Source organism: Grampus griseus (assembly GCF_964374135.1).
Source record: "Grampus griseus genome assembly, chromosome: 11".
Lineage (NCBI taxonomy): Eukaryota > Metazoa > Chordata > Mammalia > Artiodactyla > Delphinidae > Grampus > Grampus griseus.
The window spans coordinates 71,603,824-71,627,276 of record NC_139005.1 but is presented as its reverse complement, the minus strand read 5'-3'; positions in this window follow the sequence as shown (position 1 = coordinate 71,627,276).

Genomic DNA, 23,453 nt, shown 5'->3' with positions numbered 1-23,453 from the left:
GATTCCTTAATTCCTGGGTCTCACTGATGTACAACAGAGGTGCAGTTATTCAGTTCAGATTTTTAAGTCATAAAATTGCACACAGGCAAAATTATCTTTGATTATCCTTGACTACAAGATGAAATTATTGTCTTGATTTTACAAGCCATGCTGTTTAAATAATATGTATCTTTAAACACTAGAATCATTGAGCATGAAGACACACAGTGTCAGAGGCATGTGGGAAATACCACTGAGTGAAGAAATATATCTTCCATTTCACACTCATTCAGGGGTATCTGCTTATTAAATGAAATGAAGGATGAAATTGGTAGCATTATTTAAATCTCTCTCTGTCTTTCCCTCCCCCTCTACCTACCCCCTACTTCCACACCAGATAATTTAGCTCAAGGCAATTATTAGGTTTTTCCATAGTAGAATAAATATATCATCTATTTCAACCTTAAGACTTAAAAATATATAGTCACAGCATCACCTTCAATTTATTACCTGTCACTTTTTCTTCTTGAGATGTTGAACTCTTCTTCGATTTTCCTTTAGTTAGGCACAATTTGAGTATCATTTTTCAGATAAAGGATAAAGTGGTATACTCTCTGAGCTCCCAAATTTTTCTTTCCTTTGTCTGGTTAGACAGATGTTATCTTGGTTGGGTATATGATCCTTGAACTGTAATCTCTCAGTCATCTATTAAAGTAATCCCACTGTTTTCCAGAATCCAATGTTGCAAATGAGACACTCAGTGCTGGAAAGCTGCTATTTTCTTTCTAGTTTATCTATTCTCTGGAAACATCTAAGATTTCCTTTTTATTCTTGAAATTCTGGAAAGCCAACAATTCTGGTGTATGACTTTGTAATTCTTTCTGGTTCGCAGGAGGGTTTTCCAATCAGCAGACTCAAATCCATTTTCAGCCCAATTTTTTTTAATTATGAAATTATTACCACTCTATTTCTTCATTTTTCTCCCTATAGAACTTAGTATTTATATGTATGTTTTTAGAATATGTCCTCTAAGATTCTTATCTTTTGTTTAATGATATTCATCACTGTGCAATTTCCTTTTGTGTTGTTAGAATTTTCTACCACTTGATCTTCAGGAAAAAATTCTTGTTTCTCATCAGTGACTCTCCACTTTAGTAGGCATAGAAAGGTTTTTTTGACAGTGATCCGAATTGCAACTACTGATTTGTTAAAATTGTCTTCTGATCCTCCCACTGATTCTGCCACAAAGGGAGTCATTTATTCTTCCTCTCAGTAACTGGGTCTCCTTAATTGTTATTATTGTTTGCTTACAGGTTTATGTCCCAATGGCACTTGTACAGTGATGAAATGGTCATCATTGCTCTTTACCAGGTTAGAGTCACAGTCCAGAGAAAGTATGGCATTTTGTACTTGACGGCTGACAGTGGAGGTACTGATAGTTGTTAATACTTTGATGACATAAAAAGGAGCAATTTGACTTCCAGTATCCTCCCCATGTAAGCAACAGCTCCGTCCAAGTCCTAGAATCAGGAGCAATTCAGCTACAGTGCAGTTTGTCTCCACGCTCACAGGGATTCCAGGTTTGGGAACACACCGGAAAAAGGCAGGTGCTGCTAGCCCCTGAGCAAATGTAGGTGTTTCTTTAGTGACTCTATCAAGACCCAAGAAAGCCAGGTTTTCCTCCCAGGCCTCATGCTTTTCCACTGCCATTAATCTCTGGACAAGTAATACCTATACCTCTGTTGGCTATTAGATACTAACTAAATATTTGTTAACTGAATTACTTAGTATCACATGATTTGGCAATGGGCAATGATCATGGTCTCCCTGCTCTTGGTCAAGTGACCTTCCTTCTATAAGCTGCTTATCTTGATACAATACTGTTGTCCTCATGGTTAAGGTGGTTAAACTAATTCTGCTTGCCATGTTGTGGTCTTTCTCTATATATGTGTTCATATAACGTCCATGTGTGACTCTGATTGATTTGCAGAGTCACCTCGGGAAATAGGGTTCAGCCTTCTTGTACCTCAGTTTCTCTAAAAATAAAATGAGTATAAAATGACATTTATAAAGGCTTTGATCTTATAAAAGTGTAAAATGTCATTACTTTAATACTAGGTTTTGTGATTGTTAAAAATATAATAACACTCTGTACTCCTTTAGTGCCTTTCATCTGAAAATGTCAAAGTGTTTCATAAACTCTTACTAATTAATCAAGCACCATTGTAAGGTAGGGACACTATTATTATCTCTATTTAATGGATTGGAAACAGGAGTTCACTGGATTATAGACTGAAGGACAGACTCCAGTCAGAGCAATGACAGAGCAAGAGCAAGAGTAACTTTATCTGGGCTTTGTTCTTAAGGACACCCAGTCCACTGAAGGGCCTCTCTATTCATGACAATTCAGTATACACTATAAAATTTTTATCTTGCCCTCAAGGCAGAAGAAAATACTTCTCACTCATTCTTCCCTTCTTCTGAATATAACCTTGACCCAAGGGAGAGAAGTGGAAGTGCCTTCTCATTTGTCTGTATCTCAGGGATACAAATCTCCCAAAGGTAGATGGGAAGACCATGGAGAGGATGCTCACAGATTTTTTTTTTTTTTTTTTGCGGTACGCGGGCCTCTCACTGTTGTGGCCTCTCCCGTTGCAGAACACAGGCTCCGGACGCGCAGGCTCAGCGGCCGTGGCTCATGGGCCCAGCCGCTCCGCGGTATGTGGGATCTTCCCGGACCGGGGCACGAACCCGTGTTCCCTGCATCGGTAGGCGGACTCTCAACCACTGCACAACCAGGGAAGCCCTTAGCAGTTTTTATAGACACAGTTTGGGTAAAAATTGATTGTAAAGCAACATATATTAGTAATATATAATTTTTTAATGATGAAAACGCTTTCATACATTCATTGAGTCAATAAATGTTTATTAAGCATCTACTGTGTGTCAGACACTGTTCTCAACAATAGGGATACAGCAGTAAATAACAGTTGTTACTCTCAAAAATTTACATTTCAAAGGGAATAGAAGTGAAGAGAGACAATAAGCAAAGAACTACATATACGGTAGGGAAAGTGAAAAAGAAAAGTAAAACCAGGTAGAGAAATGAAGAAAAATGGAGAGTCCATGCTATTCTATATAGATGCCAGGGAGTTGGCTTTTAAAAAGAGGCATAAAGGAAGTAGAGGGGTCAAGCTATGAATAAATGAGGGGAGATTTTTTTAGCAAAAGGAACAAGGGCAAAGGTCTTGAGGAAAGAGTGTGTTTGGCATATTCCAAGATCAACAAGGAAGCCAGAGTGGCTGGAGAAAAGTAGACAAGGTGAAGAGCAAGATGAGATTAGAAGGCGGGGACAAAGGATGGAGTAGCACTCAGATCATACAAGGCCTTGTTGGCCATGGGAAGGGTTTCCACTTTTATTCCAAGTGATCAGTGAAGGCAATTGGATGGCTTGGAACAGAGGAGTGACATGATCTGACCTACATGTTTAAAAAGTCATTCTAGCTGCCATATGGAGAATAGACCACAAGGATGGAAGCAAGAGGTTGTTGCAGTACTGTAGACTTGAACCAGAGTGTGGCAGTGAGACTCCAGAGGACATATTAAATAGCTGGATATATGAGTCTTGAATGCAGGGAGGAGGGCCAGGCTGGGCATATGAACGTGGACTGGATGAGATCACCAAGCAAGTGAATGTAGACGGGAGGAGAAGGAGTACCAGGTCGAGCCTCAGCACTTCTCTGTACGTAAGTGGGAAACTGAGGAAGATGCCACAAAGAAGACTCAGAAGTGACCAGGGAGGTAGAAGATGAACCAAGAGAGTGGTGTCCTGGATGCCAAGTGAAAAAAAAATGTTTCAAAGAAGAGAGAATCACTAACCGCATGAAATACTGCTGAGCAAAATAAGGCCTGAAAAATTTCAAGAGAATAAAAGTCTGATTGTAGTATGATAAATTTTCTTTACAGAAATTTCTTTTATCCCTCTCTCTGACTCAATTCTATAGTGCTTAGGTCTCTTTCTTATCAGAGAAACTTTCTCCAACCCTGAGCAGCTCTGACTTACCTTCAACTCCTAATGCTTGTGTTTTCTTGTTTTTTGTTTTTGTCTTGCCTATTGGTTAGTAAAATATTATTTCACATTTCATTCATCATTCATTCAACAAATACTTATTCAGTGCCTGAAAAACACTTTCTTGGAGAGTTGTAATGATTTTTACAGATAGTATTTGAAAATTACTGGGAGATAATGGATATTGAAGAAAAATCTTATTATTTTGGTAATATTATTGTTCGGGTGCAATATTTGTTCCCATTACAGATCTAAACTGCTGCAAGCATAATTTGTTGTAATAAAGTGGCTACAGAATACTCTGGGGTTAACCAAAATTTGGATAGCAAAAAATCCAGATAGGCCACAAAACTTCTCCCTTTATATGCAGCTCAATATAGGCTTGCATATTATAAAATACGTGTTAGATTTTATCCAGAAAATGGTCTGGATAAAAGAGAGGCAGAGATAAAACTGACCCATTTTCCAGTAGTATGGGGAATCAGACACTGACACCAGCCCTTCTGATGAATAAAATATTTTAAAAATCTTTTGAAATATATTTAGCCAGCTGGCAAGAAATCAAGGAATCTCTAGAGAGCAAATGTGAAGCAGAAGCAAGAACCCAAAGACGTAAGTGGATTTTCACCCTGTCCTAGCTCAGACTCCTTAGAAGCAGAACCTGAAGCAGGAACTCAGACGCATGGATGTAGTCTCATCTAAAGTCTAGCCTTGGTCTGGATGCAGGGAGCAGAGAGGGCAAGAGAGGTGGGGCATACATTTCACTGCAGTATTGTTCCTCTCAAGGCAAGTGGACCAGATTTTTGAACCACTGTATTAGTCAGTTAATATCTATGGGCTGATAGAGGCAACCTCATGAGGGAATCAGCTCCCATCAGCCCTAACTGGGACAGTTCTTCAGAAAAGAGAGGGAGCTGTGAACTTTTAGCAGCCAACTCACATCAGCTGTGGGATGAAAGCACCAGCCCAGTAAAAGGGTCTAAGGAGGGGACTCTCTGAATCACCACAAGACTATTACAGCCCACCACTTGCACCACTGTGATGCATTTTCTTCTCACATCAAGTTCACTCCAGCTGGTTACAATGTCTCCAGGGTACTATGATGTTAATTCCTGGGAAAACTTAGGAGGAAAGTATTATTGGAATGAATAGAGTTCCCACTGCTGCAGTTGATCTCTGAGAGAAGACTGATGCATATCTTCTAGCTTTCCATCAATCCAGGATAGCACATCTGCAGTCTAATGACTTGCCTAATGGGGTGACCCAGATTCTTATCCCTGAGGGATTGAACCCCTGGTTATCATGGTCTCATCAGGCCATGATTGCTTTACATGCCCATATACAACTAAAATGGGGCACAAAGATACCCCAAAATGACCCAGTTCACCATTGTACTAGACACGTCCTACCAGCCAAAACACATAACAGCAGTCATACCTCCTCATGAAGATCAGGATCAATTACACCTGCCAGTACATCTCCTTTCTGTGCCTGCTCTTCTATAGGCGCAGGGAACTCAAAATGACCACATGGAGGCTGCATCTTTAAATTTAGGCAGACTCTTAACTCTACACCTTGGGCACTACTATCCCCACTACTAGCCAAGACCTCTAAACCCACTGAGCCTAAACTTCTGGGGACAGGAAACACAACTTTCCCCTAAGTAGTTCACTGGGAGGGATAGTACATGGGGCCACTTCTATTTTCACCCCTTGATTTCTGAACCTATTTATTCTACCTATTGCGGACACATCAATAAATAGTAGTGTTGGTTTAAGGAGTGTACTGCATCTTAAAGGACAGCCCCATAGTGGATGTCTTGGTGCCCCAGCCAGATCCTGGCTGATAACAAATCACATCTGCCCCATCACTAGAAAATAGCCCTCAGCCAATGGAGCCACTTGGCCCAGGAAGCTATGTATGCCTCTACTCTGGGGAAGAGGAGGGAGTAGATTTTAGCCAATGAGTGACTGACCCAAGGTACAAAAGGTCATCACCCTTATTCAATATAGAACTAACTCTATGATACAATGTGTGCTCCAGATCTTCCCGATGGGACTAGATTGAAACTAGTCTCCAGCTGAAACCAGAGTCATACTTAGCTTTTCCCCTCTACCCTATCCAGCTTCAATCGGGGCCTTTCTTCTGAGAATACTCCCTAAATAAATCACTTGAACTAGAGTTTCTTTTTCATGTTTTACCTCTAGGGAACTGGACCAAAGCTAGCAGTTCACCCTTGCAAAGCAGCGTTTCTATGCATACAATAGATGTGATATTAAGAAGCAAAACTGAGTTCGTGCCCCGGTCCGGGAAGATCCCACGTGCCGCGGAACAGCTGGGCCCGTAAGCCATGGCTGCTGAGCCTGCGCGTCCGGAGCCTGTGCTCTGCAACGGGAGAGGCCACAAGAGTGAGAGGCCACAAGAGTGTACCGCAAAAAAAAAAAAAAAAAAAAGAAGCCAAACCACCACCTGAAAAGCAGTGAAGAACACCACTGCCATGAAGAACTATGGAAACAGTAAATAGGTAGGTAACTATATGAGATTACTTTTTCTTTATAAAAATTATTTAAAAGTTAAATATTTAAAATAAAAATTAATATTAATGTATTATGGGGTTTATAATATATGTAGAAGTAAATATATCACATCAATAACCCAAAGAATGGAGGAAAGGTAATTGGAATTATAGGTTGTGAGATTTTTACATTATATATGGTGCAATAATATTAATTCAAATAGACTGATAAGTTGAAGACCTACTGTAATCTCTAAAGCAACCACTAAAAAATAATACCAAGAGCTATAGCTAAAATCTATCAGAAGAGCTAGAATGAAATCCTAGAAAGAAAATGATTGTCAGACTAGTTGAAAGCCTAAGACTCAATTGATATTGTTTGAAAAAGATGCATTTTAAATATAAAGACACACACAAGTTGAAAGTAAAAGGATGTAAATAAACATACCATTCAATCACTAAGACTAAGAAATTTAGTGTGACTAAATTATTTCAATAAAAGAAGTATTACCAGAGAAAGGGGGTTATTTTATAATGCTAAAAAGATTTATTCATCAGGAAGACATAATTCTAAATGTGTACTCACCTAATTACAGAGCTTAAAAATAAATGAGGCAAAAAGAATGAGGCAAAAAAGGACAGAACTAATGGGAAAATTAACAATTATAGAAATTAACAATGATAGGTGGAGATTTTAACACCCCTCTCAAAATAATTGATAGAATAACTAGCCAAAACTATTAGTAAGGATATAAAAGAGTCGACCAGTATGCTAAAGGGCACATCAATACATATCCTGCAGACATTAAATAATAATACATAGATGCTATGAACATCTTTATACCAATAAATTTAATAACTTAAATTTGGAAAATGTTTGTAAAATGGAAACATTCCTTGAATAATAAAACTTTCCAAAACTGACAGAAGTAAAAATAAAAAATCTGTATAGCCCTATACCTATTCAAGAAATTGATGTAATTAAACAACTTCTGAAAAAGAAAACTCTAGGTTTAGATGGCTTCACTGTTGAAGTCTATCAAATATCTAAGGAAGAAATATCAATCTTTGCAAGATCTTTTTAAAAACAGAGGAGGTAGATGCTTCCCAATTTGTTTTATGAGGGCAGTAAAACTTGACAAAGAAATTATCAGAAAAAAATATATAGAGAGACCAATATCTCTCATAAATGTAGACATAAAAAACCTTACAGATTATCAGCAAATTAAATCTACTAGTACACAAAGAGGAGAATATATCATGACCAAATAGAATTGATTACAAGAAATTTTGAGAAAAAATTTATATGATTATTTCAATAACACAGAAAGTCATTTGATATAGTACACCAGCCATTTATGCTAAAAACCCTTGGCAAACTAGGAAGAGAAGGGAATTTCCTCAACTTGATAAAGGGCATCTTTGAATAACCTCCACTAAATATCATATTTAATAGTGATTATTCCCCCTGAGATTGGGAAAAGCAAAAATGTTTGAACTCACCACTTCTATTTAACATTGTACTGGAGATCGTTGGTCATGATGAACCAAGAAAAAGAAGAAAAAGCATCCAAGCTTGCAAAGGAAGATATATAACTATTTGCAGACATCATTGTTCGTGTAGATAATCCTAAGAAATTTACCAAAAATCCATTAGAATTAAAATAATAAATTTAGCAAAGTTATAGTATACAAAATATAGAAAAATACAGAAAGATCAACTGGAAAATACAATGTAAAAATATGCTTTACAGTAGCAATAAAAACATAAAATAGTTGGGAATACGTCAAACGAAAGATGTGCAAGTTTTCTACATTAAAAAGGTAAAACATTCCAGGGAGAATTTCAAAAAGACCTAAATAAATGGAAAGTTATACTATGTTCATGGGCTGGAAGACTCGATGATATTAAGATATCAATTATCCTTAAAGGAATGCATAGGTAGAATGAAATACCAATTAAAATCCCACTGGGTTTTTATTAAGTTATTATTTTTTATTGGGGTATAGTTGTTTTCCAGCAGGTTTTTTTTTTAAGAGAAATCAGCAAGCTGATTCTACAATGATTATGAAAATATAAAGCACTTAAATTAGTCCTTATATTAAAAAAAAATCAAAATTTTCTGAAAAAGAGTAACAAAATTGGAGGACCTATGCTACCTCATTTCAAAGTATACTATAAAGTTGTGTTTGTCAAGAAAATGTGGTAATAGTGTAAAGATAGACAAATAGATAAATGAAAGAATAGAGTCCAAAAAAAGACAAACATTTATATGGTCAACTGATGTTTTCTATAAAGTAGCAAGGTAATTCAATGAGAGAAGGATAATTTCTTTAGTAAATTATGCTGGAAAAAATGAAATACATAGAAAAAACAAAAACAAAGCTCAATTTCTATCATACATAAAAGTTAATTCCGGATGTATTATTGACCTAAATATAAAGCTAACACTATAAAATTTCTAGATGAAAACATAGAAGAATATCTTTACAATACTGGGGTGAGCAAAGATTTCTTAAGACATAAAAAGCTCTAACCATAAAAGAAAAAAATAAATACTCTATCAAAATTAAACTTGTGTTTCTAAAAAGACATCATTAGGACAATAAAAAGGCTAAATAATAATTCACTTTATATATTCAGATTAGATAAAGAACTCCTTCAACTCAGTAATAAAAATTCAGACCAACAAAAAAAAGTGCCAAACTTGAACAGACACTTTAAAAAAAAGAAGATATAGGAATTTCCAAAATATACATGAGAAGATACTCCACATCATTAGTTTTTAAGAAACTGCAAATTAAAACCATAATAAGATATCACTTCACACTAACTAGAATGATCGAAATTTAAAATAATAATACCAAGTGTTGAGGATGTGGAATAAATAGGTCTCTCATACATTGCTGGTGGGAGTGTAAAATGAAATGGCCACTTTAGAAAATAGCTTGCAGTTTCTGCAACTATTTAAGCATACGCATACCCTAGGTCCCAGCAATCCCATTTCTAGGCATTTACCCTAAATACATGAAAACATATATTCATAAAAAGATATGTACAAGAAAGTCTGAGCAGTTTTATTCCTAGTAGCAAAAAACTGATATATATAAAATGATCTATAGGTTCATCAACATGTAATTGTATTATAGTATTTTAAGAACATGGAATACTTCACAATAGGAAGGATAAAACTACTGATACATACAACAGAAGATGAATTTCAAAACATCATGTTGAGTGGAAAAAGCCAGACACAAAAGAGTACATTCTGTATGACTCCGTGTATATGAAGTTCTAAAACAGACAAAATAAAGCTGTGGTTTTAGAAATAAGATTGTTTCTTGGGGAATGAGTCAGGTGTGAAAGATTGCAAAGCATATTAGGGAATTTTCTGGGATAATGGAGATAATCTGCGTATTAATTGGAATGCTGATTACACAGGTATATTCATGTGTCAAAAATTACTGATCTGTACACTTAAAATTTGTGCATTTTACTATATGTAAAGTGTACTTCAATATAGTTTAAAAAACATTTTCAAATTAAGAATGACACTGTTGGGCTTCCCTGGTGGCGCAGTTGTTAAGAATCCGCCTGCCAATGCAGGGGACATGGGTTCGAGCCCTGGTCTGGGAAGATCCCACATGCCGCGGAGCAACTAAGCCCATGTGCCACAACTACTGAAGCTCCCGTACCACAACGAAGAGTAGCCCCCACTCACCACAACTAGAGAAAGCCCGCGCGCAGCAAGAAACACCCAATGCAGCCAAAAATTAATTAATTAATTAATTTTAAAAAAAGAATGACACTGTTCTACCTGTTTTCTCTACCAATAGCAACAACAATAATAAAACTAATGTTTATTGAGCACCTGTTCTTTGTGAGGCACTATGATAAGTTCTTCACACGTGTTAGCTAATATAACCTTCTTAAGAATTCTTTAATACTTCATATCATAGATGTGATTATCTCCTATCTCCATTGTATACATAAGAAAGTTGACGCACAGATTATTGCATCAATATGCTCAATGGCTCACAGGTAGAAACTGGTAGAGACAGTCTATTAATCTAGGCATTCTAAACCAGTCTATTCTAATCACCTAGCTGTGCTAATTTCTACCCTATAGTTATTACTGATTGACTGAACGATAAACAGTTAATTTTTTAGCAATATTAGATTCCACAAGGTTGAAAATTCCTGAGGACTTCGACACTGGGAACCAGGTAAGCACGTGTAAATCCAAATTAACTTCTCTGGGCATCTGTTTGTGTAACATGGAACTACAAAAGGTGTATGTCTATCATTTCTCCAAGTGTTACAGACAGGCTGGCAGTTCCTCAAAGCTGGCAACATTACCAGCAGCTGGTCAATCAGGTTTTAGCAGCATCACTGTGTGATCCACCAGAATACTTTGGATGTTTCCTATTCTCCTTTCCATTCCTGGGCTCCACTAAAAGTCTCCAGGTGTGCCTGGTCACCAGGTGTTTTCAAAAAAGGCCCACTATCATCTTCCTTTAACAACCCATGAACTGAACCAAAAGAGAAAAGGATGTAGGCTTGTGGTAAGTTTCTCAGTGGAGGGCATATCAAGATTTACGCTAGAATGGTAGGCATTTTGCCATGTCTGCATGGAATGTATGCTTACTTGACAGCCAACAAGTTGGAACATACAACAGAATCTTACTTATTAAACTAATCAACACTATAATCTATAGGTTTATATTTGCCAAAACACTTAAGAATTGGATTTCATGTCATATAGTCAGATTTTATGAAATTTTTGTACTGCTTTGTAATCAAACCAATGGGTTAATTTGCTTTTCTATTACGTTTGTGTGTAGTACTCATAGCTACCATTGGAAGGCAAGGTAATCGTACTTCCTTTTCAATCTTTTTTTTTCATTTTTTAAAATAATTTATTGTTCTGTTTATGACAATTTGGAGTAAAAGAGAACTCATCAGTTGGACCTAGAAAATATCTTGCAAAGAAAGTTGTTTAATACTCACATGTTCGCTTTGTTCCAGAGTTAAATTAGGCCAATATGTCTCTAAATGACCTCCTGCATCAGGGTCAACTGACTGCTCACTTATAAAGTAGCGTCCTGGGTCCCACCCCATGCCTACTAAATCAGCGTCTTAGCTGAGGATCCCAGGAGTCAACAATTTAGCAGACATTCCAGATGGTTCTTATTTACCCTTAAATTTGGCAACTTCTGCTTTAGGCCTGACAGAGAGGGAAAAATAGCCATCAAACATTTTATTTGTAAGAAGCAATTCCTAAAGTGAACGGAGAATTAAACCGCAGCCAGCAAAAGAAACGTTTCACATCAGCATGGCAGCTTCTCTCTGCAAAGGGCTGCTTGCCGGCTTGAAAACAGGATCTGTAAAACCTATAGCACACGATGCCATTATCTTCAACTACACAAAGAGTGTTTTAGATCTGCTACATGAAAGATGCTGTAATAAACCACACAAATGCCACAATGAACTAAAGCAAATGCAATGGGAGAATTTAATACCTACAGATAGAAAACCTCAGTTTGTTTTTAAAGATCCTTTTCATCTCAAGAAGAAAGAGAGATTTAATCAGCTCTTTTGCAGATGTTATCCCACGTCAGACTTGTGCCTGCCTTACTTTAGTTCAAAGGGGACAAAGGTAATTTCTTCTACTAAACCAAGTTGGGAAGGGGCAGGAACTAAAATAAATGAGCAACCACCTTTATTTCCATGATCAGATGATGTATAATATAAGAGGCATTTCTATTTTGAGGAAAATGAACATGGCTCCTATAGAATCCTTAATGCAGCTGAGCTGTGGTTTCTTTTTTGTTTGTTTGTTTTCTTACTTTTTCCATTAAAATGAAAATGAATGAACAAATGAATGAACTAACATATGTTTAAATAATTTGATTGAGCATGTTTTATGTATTTCCTGTTCTTTGCATGATTTTTCACCTGTGACTGGAGATTGCCTGAGCATTACAAATGGGCTTCCCCTACCTCCTGAACCCTGGCTGGCCTTGGTAAACTTGACAAGCTAAAGAGCAAGGAAAAGATCTTTGGAAACAGATGGCTTCAAGCAAGACTTTGTCCTTTCAAAGCAACTCACCCCCTAGCTCCCGTAAAAGGCTGGATAGCAGTGTGCTATTTTTCTATCCAGGCTATTGTCATCATTGGTAGCAGGCTTTGCACCAGCTTCTTGTCTCACTCTTTATTCCTCTGAACTCAGCTGGAGAGTAGTCCTCAAATCAGCTCGGCAGAACTATGATGCGAGGGCAGGAAAGAGGCAAACTAATGTCTTCTTGTTACCAAAGCAAGTACATTCACTGAAAACCTATTTAATAAAATGGCCCCACTTGATACAAACTGCAAATGCTTAGAAGAAAAGAGGTTTTGAAGTGTGTATTAGAATGAAAGGGTCATACCATGAAGTACTGAATGCTATTAATACTTTTCTTACATATTCTAAATAAAATGGCCACCTCATAGGCTGACCACTTAATTAGTTACTTGGGGGTCAGGTTTAGGTGGTTAAAGAAGTGTGGTAGGAAATAAATAGGCTTTTTGGAGGGATGCCAATAGAAATTAGAAAAGCCGCTCTGGATTCTTCACTTAACTGGCAAGGATTTTCAAATCTGTTCTCATCGATATCATTCATTTCCTCTTCTGCCACACCTGGCACCATTTCAATTCTCTATCATCCTGAATCTTCTTATTTATTATATTGACCACACAGCAATCACCTGCATTTTCTGTTATCTTAAAATAATTGTCCATTAACCGTCCCCTGAACTTGACATATAGGGTTTACATAGATTGGTATTTGTCTAATCTAATTGCTCTGCTTTATCAGGGAAAACCAAAACAAAGATTTTGGTGCTAACATGTTGAAGAAAGCCCCACACCACTTGGAAACTCAGCAATGCTCAAGGAAGGGTATTTTATGTAATAAGGTATGAGGTGTAAAACTGGAGACTTACATAGAAAGGTTAGTGTTTCTAGGACTAACTGAGGATGAAGGTCACACTTGTTCTCTTGTTAACGCCTGTTATGGTGATGGGGGTGGAGAGTTACTGAAACAAGAGTCTATACGTTGCAATTAGAGAAAGGATGCATAGCTCTAAGGCTCATCAAATGTCTCTCCTTGAGCTGATCTTAGAGCTATCCAAAGCCATAATCCCACAACTGCAGGAAGTATGATGGCATTTACAAAAATCTCTTTATAATTTGGACATACTACACCCTCTACCCTCTGTTATCATTGGACTTGAAGGGACACAAATGATAAAGGAATTGAGGTGGGACAATAGTCTGGTATAGTTAAAACCAGTAACATCACATTAATATCCATAATGGAGGAGCACAGATGAAACAACCAAGTGTAAAATAAATGGAAGCATACGCTCCAAATCTATAAAGTGAAATATTGATCCATCATTCGAGTATTCATTAAATACCTAATACAATCAGTGCTGTGCTAAATGCTGGGGGGATAGATGCATACGGAGCATAAAATGCTATTCCTGACTTAAAGAAGTTTAGATTCAAAAAGTGTATTGTGACAGTGCATTATTTCTTCTGCATTATATCATCCCATGGATAATCACCTCCCTTCTTGGTAAGAACTTAACTTGAATGCATCATTTGCACACACTCTCTGCAGGAATCCAGCCTCATGAAGGAAGGCAAAAAGTTCATCTGATTCCCTGTGGCTTGTCTGTTCAGAATTCATTTCACAGGTAATCAAAAGCTTATGCATTTGAAAAGACACACACACACAAACTTGTGCACTGGTAAGAATGCTAAAGGAAATAGATCAGCTGAATATTTGGCTTCTCTACTTTCAACATGTTTTATTTGAAATGTGAAATGGTAGTTAAAGACAGTCTCTATAAAACATATCACCAGATACAAATTTGAGATTTAATTTATTATTTTAGCAAAACTGGATAAACCATGCTGAATATTTTTTGCTTCAGTTAGCTTTCTGTTCTGATAAAATTTGCCAGAGAAATTGCACTGACCTTTGCTATGTTCATATAAATTCATTATGTCCCTGTGATCAATATTTGTGTTTTATTACATGAATATTCAAGTTAGTTTTCATGAATCTCATAATTAAATTTGTATCATCTTTATAATTAATATAAATATGTACATTTTTACATTTCAGCTGACACTAATTTAATTCTTACTGGCAACCTGTCTCTTTCCCACTCTCCCTCTCTCAATGCTTCTGTGAGACTGGGTTGAGTATTACTCTCTGAGGTCCTAGATTACTATGTATATACTGCTATATAGCATTGATCTGATTACCCTTTAATCATTTTCCCTCTCACTCTGTTTTTCCAAGTACTATAAGGACAGAGGCCTTGTTTCATTTGTCCTTATTATCTCTAAGTCTTAGCACACAATTTGTCACAGGATAGGTGTACAATACATATTCATTCAATAATTAAATGATACCTCCCCCTGAAAAGATCAAAATTTAGTTGGGCTGGAAGATACGTATGTAACTAACTGTAATGCAAAGCAAAATATGATGAAAGAGTTATTACTTAGAACTTGAGAGATGTATTTGCTCTATCCATTTATATAAGATCAAATTATTTTTGCAAATACATTACAATTACTAAAAATAAAAAATTTCTGGCAGATTTTCACATAAATAATTGCATAGCACTTTTTTTCCTAAGTGTGCTATTTTCCTGATATTTCTTTCCCTTAGAAAATAAACGTGTTTGAATTTTTAAATACTGACTTTCTATTTTACAATAGTTTCTTGCATAATTATAATGAACTTAAATTGAAAATTTGTCTTCTGTTTTCTCTCTGACTTTGGGTATATCTGGGGAAAAAGGTGTATATAAACTTGACTGTAAGTAAAACAAAATTACGTCATTTATTTCCAAAAGAAGAAAGAAAGGGAAGGAGGGAAGAGGAAAATAAGAAGGAAAGAAGAAAGGAAGGAAGGAAGGAAGAAGGAAAGAGAAAAGAACGGAAAAAAATTTTCCAGAGTCATGGAAATGTAACCTCCCTGTATAGAAATAGAACCTTAGTCAAATATTTGCCTGATATTAGTACTTAAGCTCTTCAAAATGGTACTTAATATTTTTTTCACTATGATGATGGTACTACCAAAATAAATATAAGTGATTCGTGTCAGTGTTTTTATTTTTTTCAGTATTTACCAAAGAGTGCTATATTTACAAAGCACAACTGAATATTCAGAAGCTAGGTAATTTTTTAAATCTTGAAAACCTTGCTTATATTTCTGTTTCCATCATAGCAGTGTCCCTATGATTACACAATCTTGTCTGGTTAATTTTAAACCAATGATGGCTAAAAAGGCCAGGGTTTTTTTGCTGTTCCACAAATATGAGTTTAATCCTGAATTTGTTACTATGAGCCATTGGCTCCGTTTTTACAGAAAATAAAAACTTCCTCTTTTTAAAACAAACCAGAAGTAAGATTCTTTTCGAAAAAATATATCACTTTATTACTTCAACCTATTGGACTCAAGCCTTCTTTCTTAGGAAAAGTAACTGTGCTGTGTACTTTTCTTAGGAAAAGTAACTGTGGATGACTCATGTTACTGTCATGCCTCAAGTTTCATTTGTTCTTTTGAAGAAATCTTTATAATGGTTACTATTGTCCATGGTCAAAATTCAATTACTTTTTTTTTTTTTGTGATATGCGGGCCTCTCACTGTTGTGGCCTCTCCCATGGCGGAGCACAGACTCCGGACGCGCAGGCTCAGCAGCCATGGCTCACGGGCCCAGCCGCTCCGTGGCATGTGGAATCTTCCCGGACCGGGGCACGAACCCTTGTCCCCTGCATCGGCAGGCGGACTCTCAACCACTGCGCCCCCAGGGAAGCCCTCAATTACTTTTTAAAGGAGACAAAACCTTTATTTCTATTTATCATGAAACTTTCAGCAACACCAACCAATACCAATTAAGTTAAGGTTTGAAACAAATTAAATATAAAAATAATACTTTAAATTTACAAGGATATACATACATATTCTGAGGGGACCTAATTTTTTAAAGAATTTGTCATTTGAGGGGATTTTCTGCTGAGTTATAGGAGCTTTGGCTTCAAATCTTGACTACAATAATGACTAGTTATGGAACCTCAGTAAAGTGACTTACTATTTTTAAGCCTCAGTATCTTCATCTATAAAATAGTCATGATAATATAATTACCTCATCGGGAGAGATGTTGGGGGAGATAACATTAATATGTAAAAATATTTAAACTCATGATTTCCACATGATTACCTAACAAGGATTCAATAAAACGGCAGTAATTTTTATCAACATTATTATTTCCAACTGATGGCTTTAGATTTGAATGCTGTTTGCCTTAAATATATATATATATATATATAAAATTATGTAAATTCCAACTATGAATACCTATGTCTTAGGTTGGTTTCCTTAAAAGAATTTTAGTGTAAGTAGTTTATTTGGGAGATGATTTCAGGAAGCCTCAGTAAGAGAGAGGGAAACTGAGACAAAGGGGAAGAAAGAGGAGGGATCTAGAAAATGTTAACCAGCACACACATGAGCTTTAATCTGCAAACACTGAGACAGTCTTCAAGTTAGCCTTAGCATATACGAGATCCAGACTATGATCTTTAGGTGCAGTTTAGCAGGCTAAAGAAATGACTGAAAAGAACAAGTTTGTCTCTTATTCAGAGAGATTATTCTAGCATTGGTCTCTTCTTAAAACCTTACCAAAAGACGCAGTGCTACAAAAAAATTAACAATAGCATCTACTAACTACGAATGTGTCACATTTTCCATTCTTGTTTGATTATTGTTTAGTATACAGGAAGCATTAGGATAATCTTACTGAAAGGCTGTTTAAATACGGAAGCTGATCCCTGTAACCAGTTACTTTTCACACTAAAGCTTAAGAGATAAGTATCACTCTTGTGCTCTGCTATTCACATGCAAAATGTTTTACTATCATAATTATCACCTTCCTTATTTATAGAAAACCTGTAACTTTGTGAATAACAAACTATCTACTTTGTCAGTTTTCTATAAATATAATAATAATTATTATTAAAACCGGTGGTTAAATTGTGAACATAGCTGAGATAATAAACAGGGATGCCATTTACATGCCAAAAATGCAGAGGGAGAAAGTATACAATAAAAAGCCTGTAATCATGATCTCTTTGTTGAAACCAGCCCATAATTTCCAATGTCAGAATTCTATATCCATATGGTTCATGCTAATACTCACTTGGTGAAATTGCGTGCATTAAAAACAAAACTACCAAAACAAACAAACAACTCTAAGATAACTGAATGAATAAGCACAGGTCTGAAATGATGGAGTTCAAATTATTTCCTCTATTTAAGGGAGCAGCATTTAGACTAAACTATGAGATAGTGCTTTTGGAATGTTGATAGCCTTCTCTTTAAAGAGTATTTGAAGGAATTTCATGCCTCCAGAAATTTATCTTATGTAACATCTTTGAATCTGGAAACGTGGATCTTACTGTTGGTCCCACCATTGGTTTAGTAACAGCAATCTAGACGCATGTTTCCCTTCTCTCCTTTCTTATCCATCCTATTTTACAGAGTTTTTGGTAAAGGCAAAGTATAGGTAAACCTACTCATCAGTCTCATTTTTAATAAATAAAAATTCAATAACTAAGTAGACTTTCACATTAAAGTATGTTGAATGCATACATAAGTAATGTTCATTTAAAGATCAATTTTTTTCAGGCTTACTGATTTCTGATTTTTATAACTGATTGACTCAAACAGGCTATGACCTGGTATTACTGTTTTCTATGAGGAACTTTTCACTCACTATTATTCACCCTTAGGTTTCTGCTACTATTCATTCACCAAATATGTTTTAGTATATACATTAGCTACTGTTACAGCTGCTGGGAATGCAGGAATGAATAAAATTTATACAGTAAAAATGAATAAAACAGTTTGTTCTGGAGCTTATGTGCTGATTCAATCCTCCAAGATTCTAATAAGTTCCAATTTATTGTTAAATTAGAGTAATTTCACCGGGAATACTGAATTCTTTGACTTGCAGATGACAAAGAATAAACGAGTATTTTGGAAAGGAAGGTAATTTATAAAGTGAAGAAAACACACATTTCTTGATTATTCATGATCCAGGAATGAGGATCGTGTTTGACCACATGTTCTACATAACTCAAGAATTAGTACACATACACAAATCATCCACTCTCTCATCATCAGTACCTCTTTACTCTTTTCCCTTAGCATGTAAATATGCTCAGATTTTTCCAATATTTAAAAAAAGAAAACTCACCATGGTTTGCCTCCCTCTCAATCTACTTTCTCTCTTTTAAGCATATTTGGAAAAGGAAGTTCCCACTTATTTTCAGCCCTCACCTCTTATTGCCCTTCAATTTGCTGTAACCCTCCCTAATTCGTAACTCCTGATGTAACAGCAAAGGTAATTTTAATTTTGTCTCCCAAGGGTAACTAAAATTAATTCAGGGTAATTTCCCCTGCTCGTAGAAGAAAACCTTGGCCAATTCTATGGCTTCTCTGCTTAATATTAATAGATGCCCCTGCTGTCAGTTTATGTCTCAAACTCAGTCTCTATTCAATAACTAGAATGTCTTGTCCAACATATTAATCAAAACTCCAAATTTGATTTTAGCGTTAAGCATTCCCTCCCCCAGGTAGGGCCTGCTTCAGGCCCTCTTCTTTCCTACTTTGTGCCTGAATGGGAGGACGGAGGAGTTGATAGGAAAGAGGAAAGATGATAGGAAAAGTCTTAATTAAACAAAAGTAAAGATGCTTAATTTTTAGAAAATTATAAATGTTTAAAATATACCCAAATATTTCTTTGGAGAGCATGTGCCTGACCCCCTCCAAAATTTCAAATAGGTTGCCCCTGTTTTTCCCTCCTTCTCATTATTTATTACTATTTATAAGATTATATGTTTTAATTACTAGGTATGTGTTTTTTTCATGTCTGTGTTTCTCACTCAAATTGACCTGATGTCAAGGCATGTCCATTGTGATCCCCACTCTTTACTCAGGGCCTAGCACAGTGTATAATGCACCATAAGTGTTCGGTACATATTAATTGAATATGTGAAGACACAGTCAAAGTAACATGGATAGAATTCATTTTTCTAAGATGAATTAGAATTCTGCTTAGAAACTGTCAGGGCCTCTGCATCATCCTAGTAAACAACAGTCATTACACTATTAACACGAAGTTCTACAATCCAAAGTTTGTTCTTAGTTTTAGTGTTATCCACATTAACTCTTAGTATTCATTTAGAATTCACTATTCAAACTCTTTTCCATTTCTGCTTTGTTAATCATACTACACATATTTTACTTGCAATGTGTCTCAAATCAGTTTTTAGAAGGAAGCAGGAAGGAAAAAATGAGAAAAGGAAAGAGGGAAATGGATTATTATTGATTATAGTGGAATTATGAAACTGCACCATTGTTAACGCTTGAGAACAGCTCACCAAGCAAGTTGCCATGAATCCAAATGTTAATTATAAAGCTAACTGATAAAAGACATTTGTTTTATGTTTTACAATTTATAAAGTACTTTCACCATATATACTCTCACACCTAATGTTCACAACAACCCCAAAGGACAGTTAGTATGTGGATTTTGGTCCACATTTCAAATATGGATCAATTTAGGCTCAGAGAAATTGCATGACTTGCTCAAGTTCTCACAGCTACTGGGTTGGTCAAGATATGACTCAGATATAGATCAGCTTTGCCAAGGTCATTGCTCTTTACAGAATACCATTGCACTTCCTTCAACAGTGAAATTTCTGTGTGTAATTGAAAAAACAAAACTTAACTAAGAAAGGCGTTTTAATCAGGATTTCTTTTAGGGGAACAAGTAATAGGATCTGCTTATCACATTAAATAACAAGAGGAGTCCATTTACATGTACCCGTAGCTTTGAGCTTATTCAAGCTACACTGAGATACTGAAACAAGTTCTACCAGGCGTTTCTGAAATAAAGTGATGGAGTTTTTTGAATTCTGCATTTTATCAGGTGCAGGTATAGTATTTTATATAGTGCTTGTCAAGTGATAATATCTAAAGCAGATCATTGTTTAATTACAATGAAAGCTGAAGTAAACAACATGAGTGATTTCTGAAAATCTAACCACTGAACACCACACCCTTTGGCAACTCTCCTAAGACTCACAAGAAGACAACAGGGTAGATTTTGTTAAGAGAAAATTTTAAAATCAGCATTAAGTTCTGTGCCAAGACATGGCAAAAGATAGAATCCTGATGAAAACTAATGAATAAAAGTACTTAAACTTATGTAAGGGACCCTTCTTTTGTTTATGTTTTCATTTTTTGCCATGTTTTAGCCAACAATTTCCTGTGTTTTATGATTACCATGTGAAAGGTATGGTTCTAAACAGAAAAGAACTTTCAATTCAGTCCAATGTAATGTTTTTTAAAAGCATAAACTTGAAGTCATATAAATGTGAATTTGAATCCCACCTGCTAATTATTACTATTATCTATGAGAATGAAAACAAACTACTTAAACTTTTTGATAACAGGACATAAAGGACTACTGTCAGGATTAAACAAGGTGTCATATTCGGCTATTCATTGTTTCATTTAGAACTTACTTTGTGCCAGGCACTGTCCAAAGCACCCAAGATACAGTAGTGAACAAAACAGAATCCCTGTCCACCTAGCTTCCATTCTAGTAGGTGTGAAATAAGGAAGTGCGTACCATAATGCATGATACATAAAAGGTACACAAGAAACACTGACTTTCTTTTTCTGTTCCCTGTATCACTCCACCTGAAATCCTTGGTCCTTTGTTAACAGTAATTGTATGGATTAGGCCAACAAAACTTAAGCAGTACTGACAGTAGCTACCTCTGAAAGTGAAATAAAGGGTCTATTAAAAATAATAGTGGTAAAAAAATTAGTGGCTAAAGTGTGTTTAAAATGAGTCCCACTCAGCCAAGTAACTGCTTATTCCTTATATTTGCTGAATGTTTGGAGATCAAGAAATCAAAACAAACAAATAAGAAATGGCCCTGGATATATATATATATATGTATAACTGATTCATTTTGCTGTACACCTGAAACTAACATAACATTGTAACTCAACTATACTCCAATAAAAATTTTAGAAAAAAATAAGAAATGGCCCACAGAATGACTAAATCCATCACCCAGGTTTGATTAGCCTGGTCATCTACATGAGCTAAGGGACCATACTTGAAGAGAATAAAGGTTAGTCCAAAATTGTCATTAATTTCATCCATTTACTCTTTTATATAAATATGAGTCAGGCTATTTCCAGGAATCAGTTACCAAATGTACTCATCCACACGCTGCTGAGGGAAAGAAAGAAAAACAAAGGAGAAGTTGCTATAGATGTTTTAAAGAAAGAAGAGTCAGAATTTGGCAGCAACTTGAAGACATGAAGAAAAGAAAAAGGAAAAATCATATAAATTTTGAGAATCTTGAGCTTGTCGTCTAAGGGTGGGTTTATTTTTATACTCCTACAGGGAAATTAAGAGACAAGAAAAAAGACTCTGGTAACCTTAGTATTGCATGAATGGTTGCATTAAGCATCACTGAAAAAGGACAAGGAAATCTACAAGTTGAACTGCAAAGATGTGAAAACAAAAGGAAAATTTCTGCCATTAACCTAAAACCAGCAATCAAAGCATAAGAAACAAAATCTGCGGTGTGTGGGTCACTCACATGAACCAAATTAAAGTATGGTGGGTCTAGTAATTATCTTAAAGACTGATTTTAATTGTTGCAATCAACTTGATACACACAGTTTGAATTATTAAACATTTAAAATGTCTCAAAACTTCAATCAATATTATTTTGGCTGATTTGATTGTATAATATCCAGCTGTAAACCCAGAAAGTAAACCAAGTAAAAGGAAGATGTGGGCTTAAGGAAATGGGATTGAATAAGGAAAGAGGCAATTAGAATATCCAGGATGATGGGGAAATATCCCAGGATGGCAGTCCGGTAGCAGACTTAGAGAACCGTTAATCTGTTTTGAGCAGGAAGACAGAAGGCTCCAACATAGATGTGTCTAAGAAGAATGCAGTGTTAAAATACCTGCTCTGTTTATTAGTTTGAATGATTTGGGGAGGTCATTTGTCAAGAGATACAAGGGAAAGTAAACAATTGGAATGAGATAATAACTAAATCCACAGAAAATAAAAGTTGTACCATAGTTCACAATACAGCTCACCTTTTATATTGTTTACACAGAAACAATAAACACTAAAGATTTGCCTTGCCCTAATTAGCTACATTGAGAAGACAGGAAGAGATGAATGTGTGTGTTGATGGTCGGGGGCAGTTGGAAGTGGAGTGGGGATTTAAAAGACCTAATTCTCATCCTTCATATTGGGAAATACCTACAACTGAAAAACCAAAAGTGTTAATTTAAGAATACTACTTAGAGATTTAGGGGTATGTAAAGAATAAACGGTGGTGGGGAACAGAGGAACAAGAAGAGGGAGCAAGAAGAAGCCTTGTAGACCTGTTTAACTTTCTAAACAATATGAAAATATAATTTTTAAAAATTAAAATCAGAAACAAAAGCAAAGACCATGGCACTTTAAAGACTTTACCACCATTGCTGTAGAGCTTATCAAGGTAACGCAAAAATGTAAATCTAACATAATCTGGTGAGTATAATATCTAAAGCTGAGTTTATAGAAACACTGTTATCTGAAGGTACAGTTCCCTAAGATGCTCTTCACTGAATTTTAAGCAATGCTATTAGATCATGAAAGTCTACAATGTAAGCCTACTATCTAGCCCTAAAATAACACACAGTGATAAGTACACGTGTCATTTTGTGATGCA